A 10,838-nucleotide genomic window follows, 5' to 3' on the forward strand; every position below is an offset into this window, starting at 1 on the left:
ACAATTTGCACTTAGAGGAGAGAGAGCATTTCATCTGAGCAGCTCAGTGACTCCCAGTTGTGAAGGATGGAGATGTGAGGGGGCTGAGGAGGAAGAGGAGGAAGGAGCCAGTGCTGGGTGTTCCCCTGGTGCCTGGAACAGGGCACTGAGTGGGATCACCTGGAACAGGGCACTGAGGGGAATCACCTGGAGCTGGGCACTGAGTGGCATCACCTGGAGCTGGGCACTGAGGGGAATCACCTGGAGCAGGGCACTGAGGGGAATTACCTGGAGCAGGGCACTGAGTGGCATCACCTGGAGCAGGGCACTGAGGGGAATCACCTGGAGCTGGGCACTGAGGGGAATTACCTGGAGCAGGGCACTGAGTGGGATCACCTGGCCAGGCAGCCAGCTGAAGGTCAGGATTGATGGGTGTGATGAGAGGCACCTGTGGGACAGGAGAGCAGGTGAGGGTCAGTGAAGCTCCTCTGCTGCTGAGGCCACTGGGACAGGAGGGACTTCGGGGCAAAAAGTGAGTTCTGCTCTTATTCTTTTTTATTACTGAGTTCTGTTTGGAGGGAAGGGGAAGTTTTAAGGTTTAAGTGTGGGAATCAGCAGGAGAAACTGTGTTTATCCTGCCATGGCTTTGGGAAAGGAGTGAGGGGCAAGCAGCCTGGTGCCCACCCGTGGGAGCCCCTGCCAGTGCTGGGTCCCAGGTCCTGCTGGGTCCCAAATCCTGCTGCGTCCCAGGTCCTGCTGGTGTGGCTGAGCTCCTGGGCAGTCCCTATTCCCTCCCCAGCACACTCAGCTCTAGAAATACTTTGAGACTGATGAAATGTGAGAGGTGACCTGAAAAAGGAGAGCAGGGAGGCAGGGAATTCCTGGTGCTGCACCCCATGGGATGGGATGGGAACAGGGCAGGGACCCCCAGTGCTTCCACTCCTCCTTCTCCTTCCCTTGCCGAGCTCCCAGCCCAGGCAGCCACGGCAGCAAAGCATTGCTGTGCTTTGAAACGCTCCTGGGCCAGATTGCAGTGCTCAGAAAGGAGCTGTCAGCAGAGAGAATGATGGAAATTACCAGAGTGGGGATGGAGGGGTTAACCCAGCACAGCTCCCGGTGCCGGGGATGGAGGGGTTAACCCGGGATAGTGCCGGGGATGCAGGGGTTAACCCGGGACAGCGCCGGGGATGCAGGGGTTAACCCGGGACAATGCCGGGGATGCAGGGGTTAACCCGGGACAGCGCCGGGGATGCAGGGGTTAACCCGGGACAATGCCGGGGATGCAGGGGTTAACCCGGGACAGCGCCGGGGATGCAGGGGTTAACCCGGGACAATGCCGGGGATGCAGGGGTTAACCCGGGACAGCGCCGGGGATGCAGGGGTTAACCCGGGACAATGCCGGGGATGCAGGGGTTAACCCGGGACAGCGCCGGGGATGCAGGGGTTAACCCGGGACAATGCCGGGGATGCAGGGGTTAACCCGGGACAGCGCCGGGGATGCAGGGGTTAACCCGGGACAATGCCGGGGATGCAGGGGTTAACCCGGGACAGCGCCGGGGATGCAGGGGTTAACCCGGGACAGCGCCGGGGATGTCGCTGCCGGGAGCCAGGAGGTGGCACTCGCAGCCTGGCATGCGACACGGCCCCGTCCCTTTCAGGAAATGTTCCCGAATTCCATCATTTTCCCACGAGTGGTGCAGGAGCCTGCTCTGCCCGTGCTGCTGTGTGCAGATGTTATCAGGATGTGCTTTCAGAGCAGAAAACAGAATTCCCATGGGCTCCCCGGACGTGGCAGCTCTGTGCTTCCCTGGCTCAGGGTCGTGTTTGCATTTTAGTTCAGGTCAGGTTGTGTCTTAAAATAAAAATCCCCATCCAAGAGCACTGAATGTGAGATATAACCTCAGTTATGTGTGAGATATAACCTCATTTATGTGATGACCATATTGTATATATATATGTGAGATATAACCACATTTATGTGGATGACCATATTGTATATATATGATATATATATACACACACACATACACAATATATGTGAGATATAACCTCATTTATGTGGGTGACGATATTGTGTATGTATATATATATATGATATATATATATATGTATGTATGTATGATACTTATATATATATGATATTTATATATATACAATATATGTGAGATTAACCTCATTTATGTGGATGGCCATATTGTATATATATATATATATAAAATATAATATATATTTTTTTAAAAACATTTATTTATTTATTTATTTTTATTTATATTTATATTTGGACTGCCCCAAGCTGTCCTGAATTCCTGAGAGGTTATTTTGTTCAGAAACCGCCTCCTCCCCCATGAAAACCAGCTCTTGCTGGGCTCCTTGCTTGTTTCACGTTCCCCAGCTTGTTTGGCATTCAGGGATGCAAAGAAGAACAGAAATAATTTGATATTCACAGTGACAAGTGCAGGCACGGCCGTGGCCCCAATTTCAGCCATGTAATGGACAGTGAGTTATCTCAGAGTGTGTTCTGAGATCAGAGCTGATCTAAAGGTTACTCACCTCAGGAGAAATTATGCTGTAATTGAATTTATCTTGCATTTGTCTATTCAAGGAAACATAACTGCAGTTTAAGGGAGAAAAATACATCAAGGAGGTAAATTTTTATCATCGATTTGTATAAGAACACACAAATTATTCCAGCAAACTTCCTCCACTGAGCTGCGTTGTTTTGTGCATTATGGAAGTCCAGGCTGGAAAACAGAGAGACATTTTCAGCACACCTTGAACCCAGGGCAGATGGGAGTGGAGCAGGGCAGCGCAGAGCACTGAAATAATGAGGGTAATGTGGAAAGGAAAGGAAAGGAAATTTCAGGAAAGGAAATTTCAGGAAAGGAAAGGAGCCCTACAGTGCCACTGGGGTGTCCCATTGGGCTGGGCAGGCACACCTGGGCAGAGCTCCAGCAGCCCCTGAGCCGGGCTCTGGTGCCACCAACCCCTCCAAGGAGCTTTTCCTGCTGCTGAGCCCATCTCCAGGTGCTGCACCTCTCAGAGTGCTGCTGTGAAGTGAAACAGGAGTTTTGAAGAGAACTTCAAGGCAAAGCAGGAAATCCTGCTGCTTCTGAGGCTCTGTGAGGCTCCAGCCCTTCCCTCTGACATAATGAGCAGTGGGAGAAGTGCAATAAAATGGATAATGAAGAGCAGGAAGATTAATAAGGAATGTGAGAGTGAATGAGGGAAATAACTCTTCCATTGTTAGAATGGTGCTGGTGGCAGCTTTATAGCAACTTATCATTTCTATTTAAAGCCTGGTTTGGGGGCTATAATCTCTCAGCTGTTTGCTGTACCATCTGGCTGAAATTTAGCATAAAATTTGTTATCTCAGAGGTAAATTAATTCTTTTCCCTTTATCAAAATTGCTGGATTGGGGCAAAAAAACCCCCGAGATATAGAGACCCACATTCAGGAGGGTTTTTATCAGCTAAGATCCATCTCTGCTGTAAAACCAACTTGTTGAGATAATCTGAGATGGGGAGCACATCCAGTCCTGCACATGCAGTGCTTTCACCATTGACAATGGGGCTGCAGGGAGGGCTCAGGGCTGGGACAGCCCCAGGGCAGTGCCAGGGGCTCAGGGAAGGAAAAGGAAAGGAAAGGAAAGGGAAAAGGAAAGGAAAAGGAAAAGGATGAGCTCGGCACCCCCAGGACAGGCAGGGACCATCAGCACCCTGCCCCTGTCTGCTCCCTCTCTGCAGCTGGGCTTTATCTCCTGCTTCTATTTCACATTTTAAAGTGCTGCATGTATATGAAAAGCAAACAATGGGGCTCTGCGCCTGCCAGGGACGTGAATCGTGTCAGGGAAGTGAGAATAATAAAATATTGTTTAATATACTGCCATAGACACAGCAGATGTTTAACTTTCTTTCAATAAAAATGACCCCATATCATTTTATTGACTTTGGGGATGCGTTAGTCTCCTCTGCAGAAGGAAGGAGAGAATCCAGCTCTTGTACAGAAATGAAAGAGGAGATTGGAGGGGGATGTTATCGTGCCATGTTTCCCTACTGCATTCTGGAGCACCAATGGCACTGGAAGCAGCTCCTGTCAAACCTCACTGGTATCTGCAAAACCAAACAAAATGAATTTGTACCCAAATTAGCCATCTTCTCCAAAATCCATGGGCATCAGGCTGCTGGAACAGCATTTATCCACTCCTGGAAATCCTGGGGGTGTCCCAGAGCTCTGTGCTGCTGCCAGGCTGGCACAGCCACGTGGGCACAGGCACCAGGGCAGGGCATGGGCATGGGGAGCAGGAACCCCTGGCAGCCCTGCAGTGTGGATATTGGTATTGCTATTTACAGGAGCTGCTCTGCAGTGTGGATATTGATATTGGTATTTACAGGAGCTGCTCTGCAGTGTGGATATTGATATTGATATTTACAGGAGCTGCTGTGCAGTGTGGATATTGGTATTGGTATTTACAGGAGCTGCTGTGCAGTGTGGATATTGATATTGATATTTACCTGAGCTGCCCTGCAGTGTGGATATTGGTATTGGTATTTACAGGAGCTGCTCTGCAGTGTGGATATTGATATTGGTATTTACAGGAGCTGCTCTGCAGTGTGGATATTGATATTGATATTTACCTGAGCTGCCCTGCAGTGTGGATATTGGTATTGGTATTTACAGGAGCTGCTCTGCAGTGTGGATATTGATATTGGTATTTACAGGAGCTGCTGTGCAGTGTGGATATTGATATTGGTATTTACAGGAGCTACTCTGCAGTGTGGATATTGATATTCACCTGAGCTGCTCTGCAGTATTGATATTGATATTTACAGGGGCTGCTGTGCAGTGTGGATATTGATATTGATATTTACAGGAGCTGCTGTGCAGTGTGGATATTGATATTGGTATTTACAGGAGCTGCTGTGCAGTGTGGATATTGATATTGGTATTTACAGGAGCTGCTGTGCAGTGTGGATATTGATATTGATATTTACAGAAGCTGCTCTGCAGTGTGGATATTGATATTGGTATTTACAGGAGCTGCTGTGCAGTGTGGATATTGATATTGATATTTACAGGAGCTGCTGTGCAGTGTGGATATTGATATTGATATTTACAGGAGCTGCTGTGCAGTGTGGATATTGATATTGGTATTTACAGGAGCTGCTGTGCAGTGTGGATATTGATATTGGTATTTACAGGAGCTGCTGTGCAGTGTGGATATTGATATTGATATTTACAGAAGCTGCTCTGCAGTGTGGATATTGATATTGGTATTTACAGGAGCTGCTGTGCAGTGTGGATATTGATATTGATATTTACAGGAGCTGCTGTGCAGTGTGGATATTGATATTGATATTTACAGGAGCTGCTGTGCAGTGTGGATATTGATATTGGTATTTACAGGAGCTGCTGTGCAGTGTGGATATTGGTATTGGTATTTACCTGAGCTGCTCTGCAGTGTGGATATTGGTATTGGTATTTACAGGAGCTGCTCTGCAGTGTGGATATTGGTATTGGTATTTACAGGAGCTGCCCTGCAGTGTGGATATTGATATTGATATTCACCTGAGCTGCTCTGCAGTGTGGATATTGATATTGGTATTTAGCTGAGCTGCTCTGCAGTGTGGATATTGATATTGGTATTTAGCTGAGCTGCTCTGCAGTGTGGATATTGATATTGATATTTACAGGAGCTGCTGTGCAGTGTGGATATTGATATTGATATTTACAGGAGCTGCTGTGCAGTGTGGATATTGATTTTGATATTTACAGGGGCTGCTCTGCAGTGTGGATATTGATATTGGTATTTACAGGAGCTGCTGTGCAGTGTGGATATTGATATTGATATTTACCTGAGCTGCTGTGCAGTGTGGATATTGATATTGATATTTACCTGAGCTGCTCTGTAGTGTGGATATTGATATTGGTATTTACAGGGGCTGCTCTGCAGTGTGGATATTGATATTGATATTTACAGGAGCTGCTGTGCAGTGTGGATATTGATATTGATATTTACAGGAGCTGCTCTGCAGTGTGGATATTGATATTGGTATTTACAGGAGCTGCCCTGCAGTGTGGATATTGATATTGGTATTTACAGGAGCTGCTCTGCAGTGTGGATATTGATATTGGTATTTGCAGGAGCTGCTGTGCAGTGTGGATATTGATATTGGTATTTACAGGAGCTGCTGTGCAGTGTGGATATTGATATTGATATTTACAGGAGCTGCTGTGCAGTGTGGATATTGATATTGATATTTACCTGAGCTGCTCTGTAGTGTGGATATTGATATTGGTATTTACAGGGGCTGCTCTGCAGTGTGGATATTGATATTGATATTTACCTGAGCTGCTCTGCAGTGTGGATATTGATATTGGTATTTACAGGAGCTGCTCTGCAGTGTGGATATTGATATTGGTATTTACAGGAGCTGCTCTGCAGTGTGGATATTGATATTGATATTTACAGGAGCTGCTGTGCAGTGTGGATATTGATATTGATATTTACAGGAGCTGCTCTGCAGTGTGGATATTGATATTGGTATTTACAGGAGCTGCCCTGCAGTGTGGATATTGATATTGGTATTTACAGGAGCTGCTCTGCAGTGTGGATATTGATATTGGTATTTGCAGGAGCTGCTGTGCAGTGTGGATATTGATATTGGTATTTACAGGAGCTGCTGTGCAGTGTGCATATTGATATTGATATTTACAGGAGCTGCTCTGCAGTGTGGATATTGATATTGATATTTACAGGAGCTGCTGTGCAGTGTGGATATTGATATTGGTATTTACAGGAGCTGCTGTGCAGTGTGGATATTGGTATTGGTATTTACAGGAGCTGCTGTGCAGTGTGGATATTGGTATTGATATTTACAGGAGCTGCTCTGCAGTGTGGATATTGATATTGATATTTACCTGAGCTGCTCTGCAGTGTGGATATTGATATTGGTATTTACAGGAGCTGCTGTGCAGTGTGGATATTGATATTGATATTCACCTGAGCTGCTCTGCAGTGTGGATATTGATATTGGTATTCACCTGAGCTGCTCTGCAGTGTGGATATTGATATTTACAGGAGCTGCTCCTGCACCCACAGGCCCAAAGCTGCCTTTAACCCCATCAGCAGACACACTGCTGCTCCAGGAAGCTGCAGGCTGCAGATGAGCTGGGATTGTTGCTTTTCAAGACTCTCCAAGTGTTTTTCTCAGCCTGGGGATTTATGTTTTGATGTCTGCTGCTTTTACTTCAAAAGGCTATTTGACCATATTCTGCTTTGACATCCTTGTAAAAATATTTGAAGTGCTCCAGCATCATGAGAGGGCTTTGAAAAGCCCACTTGAAATTATGGTAGTGTTTGGTGCTTTTCTAAGGGCTCGAATTTGGGCAGTTTTGTATCACACAGAACAATTTCCTCACGTTAAAGCCCATCCATTTGATGAGCTGGAATTGAGAAATGATGAGCATTGTGTGCAATATAAATTTTGGAATTATTAAACCCTTTACAGCCTGCAAAGGCATCAGTGCCTGCTGTTAACCCAGCACAGTGAGAGGGACAGGGAAGGAGAAGGGTAAAGGTTGAACCAGAGGCACTCAGGTCTGTTGGAATTAGGGCATCTCTAGACTGTCAGTGTTTGACCAAGTTCTAAAATGTGCAGTCAATTAACGGGAACCCTCTCCCACATTTTAATTATTTCAGTGTCTGCCTGAACTGGGGGTGAGCCCAGCCCTGGGCATCTCCTGCCTGGAGCCCCTTGCTGCCACTGCTCCTCACAGATGTGCAGCTTGCAGGGCTGCCCTGCAATGAAAAATGTGTATAAGGAAGTAGAAAAAGAACCAGAGAATGGCATTTTGTGTCAATGCAAAATGTGTTTAAGGAAGTAAAGAACCAGAGAATGGCATTCTGTGTTCAGTGCCCCTGGCCCTGGGTGTCCCCTGCTCCAGCAGCTCCAGGCTCTCAGGTGAGGGCCCTCCCTCCAGCCCTGCTGGGTTCCACAGCCTCAGAAATGAACCTGGCTCAAACACTGCCTGCTCAGATGGGAACCGCTCCAATCTCCTTCCCCAGAGGGCTTTGCTGCAGTGCCACGGCTTGCTCTGCATAGAAACAAAATCACTGGGATGAGATTTGGTGTTGGAAATTGCTTTTTGGAAATTAAGAACTCTGTGCAGCTTCCAGCACCAGTTTATTGTCAGGCTGAGCAGCCTTGTGTCATGTCAGCCCTGAGCAACTTCTGTTAACACCAAAAATACACAAATAAAACCAACTCAGGGGTGACTACAGAGGGAAATGGTGACGGATGTTCAAACTGCTGTAATTGAACTCATGCTGGAGGTTTACATAAGCAGAATAAATGAAAAAAGCTCCCTTTTTTGAGGAGGGATATTCAGTAGAGATGCAAAGGCAGGAAAACCAGGTTTTGCTGTGCTCTGGAAATATCCACCATTATATGAGCGATGCACCCACCTTGTAATCTCAGATAAAACCAGGCACCCTCCTTCAGGCCTGGTGGGAGCCTGGGGAGGCTGTAATTAGCCTGCAATGCTAATTAGTTCTGCAGTTCTTTACAAGTCAATTTACTGAGAGACCTCCTCTCATGTTGAACAAGGTTTTCTGTGTTGTGCTTTGAATTTAAGGCACCTGGAAAGACAAAGGCTTAAAAGCATCCATGAGGGTAACTCCTGTCAGATCTTCCCCCTGCTCTGGACAACCAGGAGTGAATGTCAAATTCACACCCTGAATCTTCAAGGCACTTCATTAATGGGGGGCAGTGTTCAGCCATGAAGTTAATTGGTTGGTCCTCATTTCTGTGCTGGGTGGAACCACTGCAAGGTGAGATGGGGAGGAGGAATCAGCTGAGCCTTGGAGTCACTCAGGCCTCATCCCCCTGATGAGAAGTGTCAGATTAACATTCAGAAATGGCCATAATTACCTGTGCCTGGAGCTGAGCCAAGGCATCCCAAACGAAAACTGAATTACACAGGGCAGTGCTTGTTCAGCCTGCAGGGTCCCCCGAGCTGGCCCTGAGCTGTGCTGCTGCCAGGGAGGGGTTCTGCCCAGCATGGCCTGGGCTGGCCCCAAACCATCACTTACTGTTGGTAAATTACCATTGCCATGGCCCCAAACCATCACTTACTGTTGGTAAATTATCATTGCCATGGCCCCAAACCATCATTCACTGTTGGTAAATTGTCATTGCCATGGCCCCAAACCATCATTCACTGTTGGTAAATTATCATTGCCATGGCCCCAAACCATCATTCACTGTTGGTAAATTGTCATTACCATGGGCTGGCCCAAACCATCATTCACTGTTGGTAAATTACCATTGCCATGGCCCCAAACCATCATTTTCTGTTTGCCAGCACAGCCTCTCCCTCTGCCAGACCCCTTGGGGGTCCTTGGGGACCTGCACATTATTCTGCTGCCCTTAAACTCAGCTTTAACCATCCCTCAGCAATGGGAAATATATCAATTTATCAGTGCTCAGAAAGGGGCAGGGTCAGAGCTCTGCCCCTGGTGCCAGTCCTGCAGAGCAGGAACACCTCAGAGAGCCAAACCTCAGTTTTTGAGAAATACAGAAAAGTGTGATCATTTTCTGCTCGGCACCCTGATACTGCCGGTCTGAGAGCCCCCAAAGGGGTAACATTTTCCATGGGAAAGAGAAGTCATTTCCCCAGGGTCAGGTATCAGCTCAGAGGTGGCTTTGGGGCTGTAAGGACTTGCAGGGTCCCAGTGCTGGCAGCTCTAATTTTGGATAAATCCAGCAGAGTTTGCCAATCTCTGCCTTGGCACCACTGAGGCCCAGCCCAGCTGTGCCCTGGCCTGGGGAGCTCTGGCAGTCAGTGAGGCAGCGGTGAGACACCCCAGGCTGGTTCTTTTGGGGAACAGCAGCCCAAAAAGGGGAAAGGTTATTAAATAACCTGTTCTGTCTCTTATGCAGCTCCCACTCTCCTAATATGATGCTTTTTTAGCTGGTTATAAACGGGATATTCCAGAAACAGCATATGGAGCTTCTGAAACAGAGTTAGGAAAGGAAATTAGTTTTTCCTCATAGAGACATTATTCTTCAGTCATTCCAGTTTTAAATCATGCTAAGGAATGCAACAGCTGAAGCATTTTTGCTGATTTATCTGGGCAGGGACAGGACACTGCTGTAGTGTCTGCCAGAATTAATGGGGTGCCTGTGGACACTCAGAAATCCAACACCATTCCTTCAGGAAATAAAGGCCAAAGAACAAAGCAGTTACAGTATATTTTATTCACCTAGAAACAAAGGGTCGAAAGTCACAGCATGGAGGTTCATTTTATTTTGTAAACTCATTAAAAAGATGTCCATGTACAAAATAAGGACATTTTCAACAACAGAACTGCAGACAAAGGAAACTATAAAAATTCAACGCATTAATAAAAAGGTTTTATTTTCTTTCTGCATAATACCTTGCACCTTCCATAGCAGTGTGCACGCACTCTGAAGTACAGTTGTTAGAATCATTAAAATTCAAGAGGCTGAACATGAAGCCATTGCTCTGCTGGAGGAATGTGTTGCTGAAAGATCCAAACCCTGGAGCACGTTAACTAAAGCAAGACAAGGCTGAAGGACCTGGCTAAAGGCTGCTAAGAGGTTGCTGTGCATTGATCTGCTCAGAATTCCAGCTTGCTTTGCTTCCTGCAGATACCTGGAACAGTCCTTGGGGAGGAGCAGGGTCAGACTGAGCAGGGCCTTGTCCAGGGGTGGCTGCTGCCCTAACACATCTAATGCAGGCTCAAAATTAAAAACATTGCTGCAGTCGAACAGCTGCCATCCCAACGAGTGTTAGCTGTGCACCAGTCTGCAGCAGCTGCCTGACTGGGATTTAGG

Source organism: Melozone crissalis, unplaced genomic scaffold, assembly GCF_028551555.1.
Source record: "Melozone crissalis strain CALT ecotype California unplaced genomic scaffold, PUWL_Pcris_2 ptg000063l_1, whole genome shotgun sequence".
Taxonomy (NCBI): domain Eukaryota; kingdom Metazoa; phylum Chordata; class Aves; order Passeriformes; family Passerellidae; genus Melozone; species Melozone crissalis.